This window comes from Triticum aestivum, chromosome 1A, assembly GCF_018294505.1.
Source record: "Triticum aestivum cultivar Chinese Spring chromosome 1A, IWGSC CS RefSeq v2.1, whole genome shotgun sequence".
Taxonomy (NCBI): Eukaryota; Viridiplantae; Streptophyta; class Magnoliopsida; order Poales; family Poaceae; genus Triticum; species Triticum aestivum.
This window is the reverse complement of record NC_057794.1, coordinates 147,706,401-147,722,632: the sequence shown is the minus strand read 5'-3', so window position 1 is coordinate 147,722,632 and position 16,232 is coordinate 147,706,401.

Here is a 16,232-nt window from a genome sequence, read left to right as displayed (position 1 = left end):
AACATCATTAATTCTTCACATATGCTTTTTAATAGTAGAATCCGCCAAGTGCAAATTTAAAGAACATTCTTCAATATTAGTAAGACCAAGCACATCACATAGATATTTCGGAATTGTAGAAACACTAGCACCCAAGTCACATAAAGAAAAACCCTCATAATTTTTAATCTTCACTTTAATAGTAGGTTCCCATTCATCTTGTAATTTTCTAGGGATTGAAATCTCTAATTCCAACTTTTCTTCATAACTTTTATCATAGCATCAACGATATGTTTAGTAAAAGATTTATTTTGTTCATAGGCATGGGATGAATTTATCATGGATTGCAACAAATAAATACAATCAATCAAAGAGAAATTATCATAATTAAAGTCTTTGTAAACCCAAAGAGTGGGCACATCACTAGTTAAAGTTTTGACCTCTCCAAACCCACTTTTATCAATTTTCTAAACAAGATTTCACCCTCCTAATTATCGGGATGCCTTCTAACTAAAGTTGAATCTTCTTCAGTCCCTTTATCATCAATTTTAATTTTACTAAACAAGGAATCAATAGAAGAAACACCAATCACTTTAAGATCTTCATCATTTTTATGGAAACAATCACTAGAAAACGCTTTTTCTAAAAGTTCTCTTTTTAGCTCTAAGCATAGCGGTTCTTTTCTTACTTTCATCTGTAGAAATGTAAAGAGCTTTAATTGATTCCTCAACCTTAGGCACAAAAATTTTCATCTTGAGATTTTCTACATCATGAGAAATTCTATCAATGCTTCTAGACATATCATCAATCTTACTCAACTTTTCTTCTATCAAATTATTGACAACTTTTTGAGCATTGATAAATTCTTTAATATTATTCTCAAGATCAGAGGTGTTCCTATTATTATTATAAGAAGGATTACCATAGGAATTACCATAATTATTAGAGTAATTACTAGGAAAAGGCCTAGGATTAAAATTACCTCTATAATCATTGTTATTAAAGTTATTTCGAGAGACAAAATTCACATCTACGGCATCATTATTTTGCTCAATCAAAGTAGACAAAGGCACATCATTAAGATCAATATGATCACTTTTATTAGAAACAAACTTCATAAGAGCATCAATTTTTTTACTCAAAGAATTTATTTCCTCAACCGAATTAACTTTTTACTAGTAGGTGCTCTTTCAGTATGTCATTGTGAATAATTTGCCAAAATGTTGTATAACAATTTAGTAGCTTCACCCAAAGTAATTTCCATAAAAGTACCACCCGCGGCAGAATCTAAAAGATTTCTAGAAACAAAATTTAAGCCCGCATAAAATTTTTGTATGATCATCCAAAGATTTAAACCATGAGTAGGACAATTTCTTAGCATCAATTTCACTCTTTCCCTAGATTGCGCAACATGTTCATGCGCAGGTTGCTTAAAATTCATGATTTGTGTCCTAAGGGAAATAATTTTCACAGATGGAAAATACTTAGTAATAAAAGCATCTTTGAAGTTATCCCAAGAATCAACACTATTGCGAGGCAAAGAAGAAAACCAAATTTTTGCACGATCTCACAAAGAAAATGGAAATCATTTCAACTTCACAATATCGTTGTCCACATCGTTTTCTTTTGTATATCACATAATTCGAATGTGTTAAGATGGGACACGGCATCCTCATTTGGAGTACCGAAAAATTGATCTTTCATAACAAGATTCAACAAAGCGGCATTAATATCACAAGATTCTGCACTAGTGGCGGGGGGAGCAATCGGAGTGCTAATAAAATCATTATTATTGGTGTTGGAAAAATCACACAACTTGGTATTTTCTTGAGACATCGCAACTACGCAAACAGGATCACACACAAAAATGGATCTGATGACAAAATAGCGAACAAAAAAGAGGGCGAATAAAACGGCAAATTTTTGTGAAGTGGGGGAGATGAAAATGAGAGGAAAATGGAAAATAATGTAAATTGCAAGGAGATGATATTTTTGATTAGGAACCTGATAGGTGTTGATGATGTCTCCCTGGCAACGGCACCAGAAACTCCTTTTGATGCGGCTTGAACTGCGTCGGTATTTCACCAAAGAGGAAGGGATGATGCAGCATAGCTACGGTAGGTATTTCCCTTAGTGATGAGACCAAGGTTATCAAAACCAATAGGAGAACCACGTAATACTATTTAAACTGTACCTGCACACAAAGAACAAATACTTGCAACCCGACGTGTAAGAGGGGTTGTCAATCCCTCCAGTGTAAAAGGATAGATAAATTTGTAGTACGATGAATAAATAGATCTCGAGGGAACGCGAAATAAAATAAATAACAAAAAATGAAGCAAGGTATTTTTGGGTTTTTGGATTAATAGATCTGAAAATAAAAGCAAATAAAAATAGATCTCGAAGGAAAATATGATAAAGAAGAGACCCGGGGGCGTAGATTTCACTAGTGGCTTCTCTTGAGAAAATAGCATACGGTGGGTAAACAAATTACTGTTGGGCAATTGATAGAACTTCAAATAATTATGACGATATCCAGGCAATGATCATTATATAGGCATCACATCAAAGATTACTAGACCGAGTCCTGCCTGCATCTACTACTATTACTGCACACATCGACCTCTATCTAGCACACATCTAGTGTATTAAGTTCATGGAGAATAGTAGTAGATGCAGGCATGATGTAGACAAGATCTATTCATGTAGGAATAGACCCCATCTTGTTATCCTTAATAGCAATGATACATATGTGTCATTTCCCTTTCTGTCACTGGGATTGAGCACCGTAAGATCGAACCCATCACAAAGTACCTCTTCCCATGGCAAGAAAAATTGATCCACTCGGCCTAACTAAACCAAAGATTTGAAGAAGAAATGCGAGGCTATAAGAAATCGTGCATATAAGAGACCAAAACTCAAATAACTTTCATGGATAAAATAGATCTGATCATAAACTCGAAGTTCATCGGATCCCAACAAACACATAGCAAAGAGACTTACATCAAATAGATCTCCAAGAGACCATTGTATTGATAATCAAAAGTGAGAGAGGAATCCATCTAGATACTAACTACGGACCCGAAGTTCTACAATGAACTACTCACGAATCATCAGAGAGGCACCCATGAGGATGATGAACCCCTCCGTGATGGTGTCTATTGGATCTGTGGTTTCTTGAACTTGCGGCGATTGGAATTGTGTTTCATCGACTCCCCTAGGATTTTTGGAATATTGTGGTATTTATAGAGCAAAGAGGCGGTGCGGGAGGCCACCGAGGTGGGCACAACCCACCAGGGCGCGCCTGGGCCCCCAGGTGCACCCAGGTGGGTTGTGCCCCCCTCGGGGCACCCCTCTGGTACTTCTTTGTCCCATCCTGTGTCTTCTTACCCAGAAAAATTCTCCAAAAAGTTTCGCTGTGTTTGGCCTCCGGTTGGCATTGATTTTCTACGAAGTAAAAAACAAGCAAAAAACAACAACTGGCACCGAGCACTATGTCAATAGGTTAGTCCCAAAAAATGATATAAATTTTCTATAAAATGATTGTAAAACACCCAAGAATGATGATATAACATCATGGAACAATCAATAATTATAGATACGTTGGAGATGTATCACTTCTCTCCATTGAACAAGACTAAAAAGGATACTGAGGACACCATGCCCATTACAGTGTCAATCCATTGCTGCGCAAAACCCAACTTAATCATGATGGCTTGCAGGTAGGACTGTTCCAATCTGTCATATGCTTTCATCATGTCTAACTTCAAAGCAGAAAAACTATTATTCTTGGATTTGGTCCATTTCATAAAGTGTAAACATTCATATGCACAAATTATGTTATCCGTGATCAACATTCCGGGAACAGAAGCGGATTGATCCCTTGAAATAATGTCAGGCATGATAAGCTTCAACCTGTTTGCCACCACCTTGGAAGCAATCTTGTATGGCACCTTACATAAGCTGATGGGTCTATACTTTGACAAGAGAGAGGGGTTAGTAACTTTTGGAATTAGGACCAAACAATATCGTTTATACTCTCAGGGCTTTCTTCCCCCCTTACAATACTGAGCACCACTCGAGTAACTTCTTCCACATATGTCCCAGTGGCACTGCTAAATGTGAGCTGGAAAACCATTAGGGCCTGGTGCCTTTGTAGGGAAAATTTGAAAAAGCGCAGTTTTCACCTCGTCATCTATATATGGCGCACATAGGTACGCATTCATACCAATCATCACTTTCCTTTGTACATGTTCTAAAACAACCTCCATATCATGCACTCCCTCAGAAGTATAAAGAGCTTGATAAAATTCAGTCGCCAATGCTTTTAGTTCGGCTGGATCCTCTACTAAGACCCCCAACAAATTCTGGAGGGCTTTTATCATGTTCTTCTTCCTCCTTAGACTAACCCGCAAGTGGAAGAATCTCTTGTTTCTATCTCCCGCAGAGAGCCATTCAAATCTTGCCCTTTGCCTCCACATGATCTCCTCGCGATGATACAGCTCAACAACCTTCTCATTAATCTTGAGCTCTGTGTGATTTGGGCCCGTCCTTGAGGGATCATCCCGTAGTCTCTTTAGCTCTTGTTGCATCATTTTTATTTCTTTGCAGACACTCCCAAAAGTGTCACGGATCCACACTTCAAGATTCTTTGACATGGCTGATAACTTCTGTCTCATCTCTTCCACACTCATGTATGGCGGGCCCAACCATCCACAGGTGAGCGTATCTCTCAATCCTTCGTGTCTCTCCCACATTACTTCATAATGGAAGCCCTGTTTCGCCCTGGTTCTGTGTGGTCCACTCCACTGCAATAAGATGGGAATATGATCAGATGTTGCCGCTTCTAGGTGTTCTAAGCATGCCAAAGGGAACATAGCGGTCCACTATGCATTAAAGAGCGCTCTGTTTAATCCACACCTAGTAAAAGTGCCGCCTGCAACCTTCTTTTCAAACGTCCAGAACCGCCCTCTGTAGCCTATATCAAGTAACCTGCAAACATCCGTAGCCTCCCGAAATGCTTGCATCTGAGCATTGCTCCACCTACCAACTCACTACTGCAGGATGCTGCTAACGCGACACTACGATCACAGACCCTTCGACAAAATTGTGTGTGATGCAATAATCACAAATAGTGGTGTAAAAGAACCGTCAAAAAGGTGCAAAACATTTGCGATGGAGGATGGATCAAACACGATTCAGATTTTAGTTGCGTGTGCGATGCAGGGCATACAGTTCAGTTCAATGAACTGTTTACGATGAGGCGGAACAAAAGAAATGGGAAGCCATATGAAGGCGTGTGTGATATACAACATATAGTTCACTCGAATGAACTGTTTGTGATTAGGCAACACAAAAGAAATGATCAGCCAGATCAAGGTGTGTGCAATATACGGCATGCGGTTCACTCAGATGAACTATTTGTGTTGAGACAAGAGAACAGAAACGGTTCAATATTACAAGATGTGTGTGATACGTGGCAAATAGGTCTGTAATCAGAAATGTGTGCGAAGACCGATAATAACACAGACGGTTGCTGCTAATAAGACGTGTGTGTTGTGCGATGGGATTGCATACAGAACAACAACATATATATATACACACACTTATAAGGACATGGTTGCATAACCAAATTAAACATCCACTTACATAGGTGGCTACTACAATTTGCACACACCAAAGTAAACTATTACATGCATAATTACATAGGTGGCTACTACATACATGAAATTTCTACACACCAACAAAGTAAACTATATATTACATGCATGATTAACTAACATAAACGATCATATGATCATCACAACTTCTTGTGATGCTTGCTATGCTTGTGGCTCGATCCGGGCTCGTCGATTTGGGTAACGGGGCACTTCCTCATGTCATCGATCCGCCTATGCATCTCGTAGCATGTGTACACGCTCTTGGACGCGAACCTAAAGTGAGGTTCACCAGTTGCCACATCTAGGCCCTGTGCCAGGATAGGGGACTTGTTCTCTGGGCATCCTGCTTCATCTTTTCGTAGTAGGGGTTGATGATGGCCGAGGTGAGTTTGACCAGGGAGTCCTTCGTGCTGCCACACACCCTGTAGCAGTCATGGATTTGGACAAGGTTCTTGCAGGCCAAGCCTATAACACTGAGCACTTTTACATCGTCGGTGGTTTCCACCATGGCGAACTTGTAGTCAGTGTTATTGACAAACCTGTTGAAACGGTCGCAAGGCTCTATGGCCATGTAGGACATGATGGCGCATGCACAACTAGGCGACGGCAACCTTCTGATCTATGACGGGACGACCAACGGTGTACTAGAGGTCGATGCCGACCACCTTGTACTTGTCTCGAGCAAGCAACTGCTCAACGCTGTTGATGTAGTCGTCCACCACGACCGGGTCGATGCTGTACACCACCAAGAGATCCATCTCCCTCTCATGGGTCTCCACTCTATGCTTGCCGAACTCCATTGGAGCGCCACTAGACATCCCTTCTCTATGTGTCGTCGTGGGTGTGCTTGTTGTGTTGTGGGGCGCGATCGAAATGTTGAAGAGACTAAGGTTATAATGGCCGCAGAAATTAGAGGGGAAGCCGGATGGCCAGGAATATCGACAGGCCCTGATGCAGTTCTAATTTGCAGCGCATAACTCTGTCGTGCCGCACGTAACTGCATCGCGTGGCAACACGCGTGGGGCAATCGCATGCATATGGGGCCACCGACGTGATCGTGCGCACGCCCAACTGCTTGTAGAGCGCGCGCGGAGGGACGCGAGCAGAGCGCTCCGCCGTCGCCTCAACGCCGAGCAACCATACACACACACAAAGATATATATATATATATATATATATATATATATATATATATATATATATAGCAGTTGAACATGAAAGGAAAAGTTGTCCACAAGCCGAGCGCACCGACGGACGTGAGTAGAGTGCGCCAATGGACGCGAGCAGAGCGCACCCCGGCGCCTAACGGCGAGCAGAGCTTGCCGAGGGACACGAGCAGAGGCCGGCACAGTGATACGTGGCAAATAAGACGAACTGTGCAAGCGATGAGGGAGACATCAAGCACGAATCAGATTAGAGTTGCGTGTGTGATACGTGGCATACAGTTGATCCATCTGAGTTGTTTGTGATGGAATAAGCCGTGTGTGTTGCGGGCATACGCTTGCTGATATATAACCTGAAATTTAACCAAAAAAGTGTTAATGCATGTTACAAAAATTGTATAACAGGAAACTACGTTCAAATACGAATCCAAGGATACAATGTTTGGCGACATGCATTCATATTTTATTAGTTAAATCCTACTTATAAACCAGGATGGGGGTATAATAGGTAATTAAATCGCAAACGTTTTTTTGTATTAACCGTATGTGTACGTGTCCTTTTGTCCTCCTCTCGCACGTCTTGTCACCCTGCTGCCGCAGAGTGCTTACAGCGCAAGCTTGTGCACCGCGCGGGGGCGTCCTTTTGGCCAAATGGTGGCTCAAAGTGGCGCCAATGAATCGTCAGTGAGCCCGTTCCACCGCAACCTCACAGGTTCCAGCGCAAGCTTCCCGCCCGACTCGGTGAAATCCCCCAAAATCCCAATGCTTTACCGGCCTGCTATATAAACCCTCACGGCCGGCGAGTCCTGCATCGCATTTTCCCCTCCCTCCCTGTAGCTTATCTCGTCTGCTTCTCCCACAATCGCCAATGGCACTGGTCCATCATCGTCACTCAGCCACTCCGCCGTCATCAGAAGACAGCTCTAGCTGGGAGGCTACACCACGGCGGCGGCTCAGTCCCTGGCATAGTCTAGTGCGCATGGCGTCCTTGTTGGGTGTGCACGGAACACCCACCACACGCTCCAATGCCTCTGCCCGTCGGAAGCTGTTGCCCGCTATTGCCGCCACACCACCATCGAAATCTAGGGCCATCGCCCACTCCGCCGCCGCGGCCCGAAGGCAGGAGGTGGCCGTCATGGCCGCCACCCCACCACCGGCCATCACCCGTTTCGCCACCGCGGCTCAAAGGCAGGAGGTGGACGTCGTGGCCGCCAGCCCACCATCGGCTGCCGGGATCATCACTCGCTCCACCACCGCTGCCCGGAGGAGGGAGGCGGAGGTGGAGGCCCGCACGTGCGTCAGCGACCTTGCACGCTACATCGAGTTCCTGCGGGAGGAGGAGGATCACCTCGTCGAGCATGCAAAGAGCCTTACTGCAACTGTGGCCGCAACACACGCTGACGCAGAGGCGAGGAATCAAAAGATCTACAAGTAGTCTGGCCGCTTCGAGAGGGATCGCCTGGAGTGGCAGTGGGCGTTCGAGCTGGCGAGCGTCGTTGAACGTATAGCAGCGACAGGCACCGTATTGCATTTGTCCAGCTCGTCGGTAGGCTCCTCGTCCTCCTCTGCCTCTTACTGACCGCGCTCGGTAGAGGAGAGGCTATTGGAAGTAGCACAAAGCCCCTCAGTAGTAGTAGTATTTAGGGGCTATTTTGTTTAGTTCATCTGACTATAGATGTGGGGTGGAACTGTACAGCGTACTTAAAATTAGCTAGTATATATAGTTGAACTAGCTATTTCAGTACGTGGTTGGCAACAAATGGAGAAAAGTTTGGTTGGTTCAACTGTTGATTTGAACTGTTTGTATAAATTTAGAACGACTACTTAATCTATGAATGAAATATATGCTTAATTATTGAATTTTAGTTGCAAAAATTAGATAGTGCTAGTGATTTTTAGCTGCATATTTTGACAATTCGCAGTGTTACAAGGATTGACTGGCAATGTTACTAGATCAACAAATGCCAATCTTTCCAGTTTGACAAATGGCAACATACCCAATATGACAGATGCAAATCTTACCAAATTGTTTGTACGTGGTTGCAGATGGGTCATCCAACACAACCATTTGCGTTGAAGGGATGCACAAATCCTGCGTTGCGAATTTTCCCTCGACTTAAGGGGAAGACCATAGCTCTCACTTTGCATACTGGTGTTCTATCTAAAACGTTTCTGATCAAGAGCTGCAGAAATTCTGGTCGGCACATTTTCTCTTGGCTTCCTGGGGAAGTTGTCGGTTCGCATATGGGTGTTCTAACTAAAACGTTTGCGGTCAAGAGCTGCACAAATCCTGCTAGGCACATTTTCCCTTGGCTTCCTGGGGAAGTTGTCGGTTTTGCATACTGGTGTTGTAACTAAGACATTTGCGATGAGTGTCTTATATTTAAAAACCGTATAAAACTGCGGCTTGGGCGCCATTAATGGAGAGGATGCGAGCAATGTGGGCTGCCATGGAAGTCAAAGGGCTCGCCTCCTGGTGAGCCTACGCAGCGTACAACTTGCATGCTTCCCGGTGAGCATCTGCATTGGAGTACAGCTCACACGCCTCCCGTTTAGTCAAGCACTCAAGCACCTGTCCGCATGGCACCTCCTATCCATTAAAAGAGTGAGGCATGGCGTCACGTGAATGGTTAACTGAATGCACACAATTTAAATCATACAAAACATTTGAGATGTTATAGTGGCAGCTATTTGTTTCAAAATGCCTTTGTTGACTATTATTCGAGTGCACCTTCTCTCAAAATGGACAGGAAAAATACCACAACATGTCGAGTGCCATTCCATTATAGCATGACAAGTTTCATGAATTTCAGACGAGTTTTCAATTTACTAGAATTTAAAAACAAAGTAACCCAATGTTTTGCTGGCAATCAACACTGCCCTGGTGTTTGAAATTCATTCTCAATTCTTGCATGGGACCTAAGCATGCACCGAAGGACACATATTTGATTTTTCAACCAATTTATATACACTAGAGCATGTGCATGTAGTTCAAATTTGAATTATGCACATAAAATGGCTAGAAAACCCAGTTAATGTATAAAAAAGTCCAAACGAACCCCGAAAAACTCCAAAATTAAACACAACACTCCTATTGTTCTATGTTGACACTAGAAAAAATTTGAAAGTAATAAGAGGCAATGGATATCATTTCGTACCCAAAGGTGGCACGTTCCCTACCAAAACCATCATGCTTGTTGTGAGAAGCTCTCGTTTGGGAGAAGCTTATACCCAAACATGCCCCAAATGGGACAAAAAATTTATCATGGCATGTTGATGCTGCTCCATGATAGCATGCCAAGTTTCATGAATTTCAGACAAGTTTTGGATTTACTAGAACTTAAAAACCTAGTATCTCAATGTTTGCGGCCGAGTGACGGTGGAGGGTGTTTGAAATTCATTCCAATTTCTTGCATGGAACCTAAGCATGCAACAAGGGACACAAATTTGATTTTTCAACCAGTTTATATGCACTGGAGCAGGTGCATGTAGTTCAAATTTGAATTATGCACCTGAAATGCCTACAAAACCCAGTTAATGTATAAAAATGTCCAAACGAACCCCAAAAAATTCCAAAATTAAACACAATACTCATGTTGTTCTATGTTGACACTAGAATTTTTTTGAAAGCAATAAGAGGCAACGGATATTGTTTCTTCCCCAAAGGTGGCATGTTCCCTACTGAAACCATCATGCTTTGATGTGAGAAGCTCTGGTTTGTGAGAAGCTTATACCCAAACCTGCCCCAAATGGGACAAAAAATTTACCACGGCATGTTGATGCCGCTCCATGATAGCATGCCAAGTCTCATGAATTTCAGACGAGTTTTCGATTTACTAGAATTTAAAAACCAAGTATCTCAATGTTTGGGGCCGAGTGACGATGGCGGGGTGTTTGAAATTCATTCACATTTTTGCATGGGACCTAAACATGCATCTAAGGACACAAATTTGATTTTTCAACCAATTTATATGCATTGGAGCATGTGCATGTAGTTCAAATTTGAATTATGCACCTGAAAAGCTTGGAAAACCCAATTAATGTATAAAAATGTCCAAACGAACCCCGAAAAATTCCAAAATTGAACACAACACTCCTGTTGTTCTATGTTGACACTAGGAAATTTTTGAAAGAAACAAGAGGCAACAAATATCGTTTCATCCCCAAAGGTGGCACGTTACCTACCGAAACCATCATGCTTGTTGTGAGAAGCTCTGGTTTGTGAGAAGCTTATACCCAAACATGCCCCAAATGGGACAAAGCATTTACCACGGCATGTTGATGCCGCTCCATGATAGCATGCCAAGTTTCATGAATTTCAGATGAGTTTTGGATTTACTAGAATTTAAAATCCAAGTATCTCAATGTTTGTGGCCTAGTGACGGTGGCAGAGTGTTTGAAATTCATTCTCATTTCTTGCATGGGACATAAGCATGCACCGAAGGACACAAATTTGATTTTTCAACCAATTTATATGCATTAGAGCATGTGCATGTTGTGCAAATTTTAATTATGCACCTGAAATGCCTGGAAAACCCAGTTAATGTATAAATATGTCCAAACGAACCCCGAAAAACTCCAACATTAAACACAACACTCATGTTGGTCTATGTTGATACTAAAAAAATTGAAAGCAATAAGAGGGAATGGATATCGTTTCGTCCCCAAAGGTGGCACGTTCCCTATCGAAACCATCACGCTTGTTGTGAGAAGCTCTGGCTTGTGAGAAGCTTATACCCAAACCTGCCCCAAATGGCATGTTGATTCTGCTCCATGGTAGCATGCGAAGTTTCATGAATTTCAAACGAGTTTTGGATTTATTAGAATTTAAAAACCAAGTATGTCAACGTTTGCGGCAGAGTGACGGTGGCAGGGTGCTTGAAATTCATTCCCATTTCTTGCATGGGACCTAAGCATGCACCGAAGGACACAAATTTTATTTTCAACCAATTTATATGCACTGGAGCATGTGCATGTAGTTCAAATTTGAATTATGCACCTGAAATGCCTACAAAACCCAATTAATGTATAAAAATGTCCAAACGAACCCCAAAAAATTCCAAAATTAAACACAACACTCATGTTGTTCTATGTTGACACTAGAATGTTTTTCAAAGCAATAAGAGGCAACGGATATCGTTTCGTCCCCAAAGGTGGCACGTTCCCTACCGAAACCATCGCGCTTGTTGTGAGAAGCTCTGGTTTGTGAGAAGCTTATGCAAAACCTGCCCCAAATGGTACAAATTTTTTACCATGGCATGTTGATGCTGCTCCATGATAGCATGCCAAGTTCATAAATTTCAAACGAGTTTTGGATTTACTAGAATTTTAAAACCAAGTTTCTCAATGTTTGCAGCCGAGTGACGGTGGCAGGGTGTTTGAAATTCATTCCCATTTCTTGCATGGGACCTAAGCATGCACCGAAGGACACAAATTTGTTTTTTTCAACTAATTTATATGCACTGGAGCATGTGCATGTAGTTCAAATTTGAATTATGCACGTAAAATTCTTGGAAAACCAAGTCAATGTATAAAAATGTCCAAACAAACCCCAAAAAACTCCAAAATTAAACACAACACTCATGTTGTTCTATGTTGACACTAGAAAAAATTTGAAAGCAATAAGAGGCAATGGATATTGTTTCGTCCCCAAAGGTGGCATGTTCCCTACTGAAACAATCACGCTTGTTGTGAGAAGCTCTGATTTGGGAGAAGCTTATACCCAAACCTACCCCAAATGGGACAAAATTTTTACCACGGCATGTTAATGTCGCTCCATGATTGCATGCCAAGTTTCATGAATTTTAGACGAGTTTTGGATTTACTAGAATTTAAAAACCAAGTATCTCAATGTTTGTGGCGGAGTGACGGTGGCAGGGTGTTTAACATTCATTCCCATTTCTTGCATGGGACCTAAGCATGCAACCAAGGACACATATTTGATTTTTCAACCAGTTTATATGCACTCGAGTAGGTGCACGCAGTTCAAATTTGAATTATGCACCTGAAATGCCTACAAAACCCTGTTAATGTACAAAAATGTCAAAACAAACCCGAAAATATTCCAAAATTAAACACAACACTCATGTTGTTCTATGTTGACACTAGAAATTTTTTGAAAGCAATAAGAGGCAACGGCTATTGTTTCGTCCCCAAAGGTGGCATGTTCCCTACCGAAACCATCACGCTTTGTTGTGAGAAGCTCTGGTTTGTGAGAAGCTTATACCCAAACCTGCCCCAAATGGGACAAAAAATTTACCACGGCATGTTGATGCCGCTCCATGATAGCATGCCAAGTCTCATTAATTTCAGACAAGTTTTCGATTTACTGGAATTTAAAAACCAAGTATCTCAATGTTTGCGGCCGAGTGACGATGGCAGGGTGTTTGAAATTCATTCACATTTCTTGCATGGGACCTAAGCATGCATCGAAGGACACAAATTTGATTTTTCAACCAATTTATATGAACTGGAGCATGTGCATGTAGTTCAACTTTGAATTATGCACCTGAAATGCCTGGAAAACCCAGTTAATGTATAAAAATGTCCAAACGAACCCCGAAAAATTCCAAAATTGAACACAACACTCCTGTTGTTCTATGTTGACACTAGAAAATTTTTGAAAGAAACAAGAGGCAACGGATATCGTTTCATCCCCAAAGGTGGCAGGTTCCCTACCAAAACCATCACGCTTGTTGTGAGAAGCTCTGGTTTGTGAGAAGCTTATACCCAAACCTGCCCCAAATGGGACAAAACATTTACCACGACATGTTAATGCCGCTCCATGATAGCATGCCAAGTTTCATGAATTTCAGATGAGTTTTGGATTTACTAGAATTTAAAATCCAAGTATCTCAATGTTTGCGGCCTAGTGATGGTGGCAGGGTGTTTGAAATTCATTCCCATTTCTTGCATGGGACCTAAGCATGCACCGAAGGACACAAATTTGATTTTTCAACCAATTTATATGCATTGGAGCATGTGCATGTAGTTCAAATTTGAATTATACACCTGAAAAGCTTGGAAAACCCAGTTAATGTATAAAAATGTCCAAACGAACCCCGAAAAATTCCAAAATTAAACACAACACTCATGTTGTTCTATGTTGACACTAAAAAAAATTGAAAGCAATAAGAGGAAACGAATATCGTTTCATCCCCAAAGGTGGGACATTCCCTACCGAAACCATCACGCTTGTTGTGAGAAGCTCTGGCTTGTGAGAAGCTTATACCCAAACCTACCCCAAATGGGACGAAATTTTTACCATGGCATGTTGATGCCGCTCCATGATAGCATGCCAAGTTTCATGAATTTCAGACGAGTTTTGGATTTACTAGAATTTAAAAACCAAGTATTTCAATGTTTGCGGCCCAGTGACGGTGGCAGGGTGCTTGAAATTCATTCCCATTTCTTGCATGGGACCTAAGCATGCATCGAAGGACACAAATTTAATTTTCCGACCAATTTATATGCACTGGAGCATGTGCATGTAGTAAAATTTTGAATTATGCACCTGAAATGCCTACAAAGCCCAGTTAATGTATAAAAATGTCCACATGAACCCCAAAAATTCCAAAATTAAACACAACACTCCTGTTGTTCTATGTTGACACTAGAAAGTTTTTGAAAGCAATAAGAGGCAACGGATATTGTTTCGTCCCCAAAGGTGGCACGTTCCCTACCGAAACCATCATGCTTGTTGTGAGAAGCTCTGGTTTGTGAGAAGCTTATACCAAACCTGCCCCAAATGGGACAAATTTTTTACCATGGCATGTTGATGCCGCTCCATGATAGCATGCCAAGTTCTTAAATTTTGAACGAGTTTGCAGCCAAGTGACGGTGGCAGGGTGTTTGAAATTCATTCCCATTTCTGGCATGGGACCTAAGCATGCACCGAAGGACACAAATTTGATTTTTCAACCAATTTATATGCACTGGAGCATGTGCATGTAGTTCAAATTTGAATTATGCACATAAAATGCCTGGAAACCCAAGTTAATGTATAAAAATGTCCAAACGAACCCCAAAAAATTCCAAAATTAAACACAACACTCCTGTTGTTCTATGTTGACACTAGAAAAAATTTGAAAGCAATAAGAGGCAACGGATATCGTTTCGTCCCCAAAGGTGGCATGTTCCCTACCGAAACCATCATGCTTGTTGTGAGAAGCTCTGGTTTGGGGAAGCTTATACCCAAACCTGCCCCAAATGGGACAAAATTTTACCACGGCATGTTGATGCCGCTCCATGATAGCATGCCAAGTTTCATGAATTTCAGATGAGTTTTGGATTTACTAGAATTTAAAATCCAAGTATCTCAATGTTTGCGGCCTAGTGATGGTGGCAGGGTGTTTGAAATTCATTCCCATTTCTTGCATGGGACCTAAGCATGCACCGAAGGACACAAATTTGATTTTTTCAACCAATTTATATGCATTGGAGCATGTGCATGTAGTTCAAATTTGAATTATACACCTGAAAAGCTTGGAAAACCCAGTTAATGTATAAAAATGTCCAAACGAACCCCGAAAAATTCCAAAATTAAACACAACACTCATGTTGTTCTATGTTGACACTAAAAAAATTGAAAGCAATAAGAGGAAACGAATATCGTTTCGTCCCCAAAGGTGGGACATTCCCTATCGAAACCATCACGCTTGTTGTGAGAAGCTCTGGCTTGTGAGAAGCTTATACCCAAACCTACCCCAAATGGGACGAAATTTTTACCATGGCATGTTGATGCCGCTCCATGATAGCATGCCAAGTTTCATGAATTTCAGACGAGTTTTGGATTTACTAGAATTTAAAAACCAAGTATTTCAATGTTTGCGGCCCAGTGACGGTGGCAGGGTGCTTGAAATTCATTCCCATTTCTTGCATGGGACCTAAGCATGCATCGAAGGACACAAATTTAATTTTCCGACCAATTTATATGCACTGGAGCATGTGCATGTAGTAAAATTTTGAATTATGCACCTGAAATGCCTACAAAGCCCAGTTAATGTATAAAAATGTCCACATGAACCCCAAAAATTCCAAAATTAAACACAACACTCCTGTTGTTCTATGTTAACACTAGAAAGTTTTTGAAAGCAATAAGAGGCAATGGATATTGTTTCGTCCCCAAAGGTGGCACGTTCCCTACCGAAACCATCATGCTTGTTGTGAGAAGCTCTGGTTTGGGAGAAGCTTATACCAAACCTGCCCCAAATGGGACAATTTTTTTACCATGGCATGTTGATGCCGCTCCATGATAGCATGCCAAGTTCTTAAATTTCGAACGAGTTTGCAGCCGAGTGATGGTGGCAGGGTGTTTGAAATTCATTCCCATTTCTGGCATGGGACCTAAGCATGCACCGAAGGACACAAATTTGATTTTTCAACCAATTTATATGCACTGGAGCATGTGCATGTAGTTTAAATTTGAATT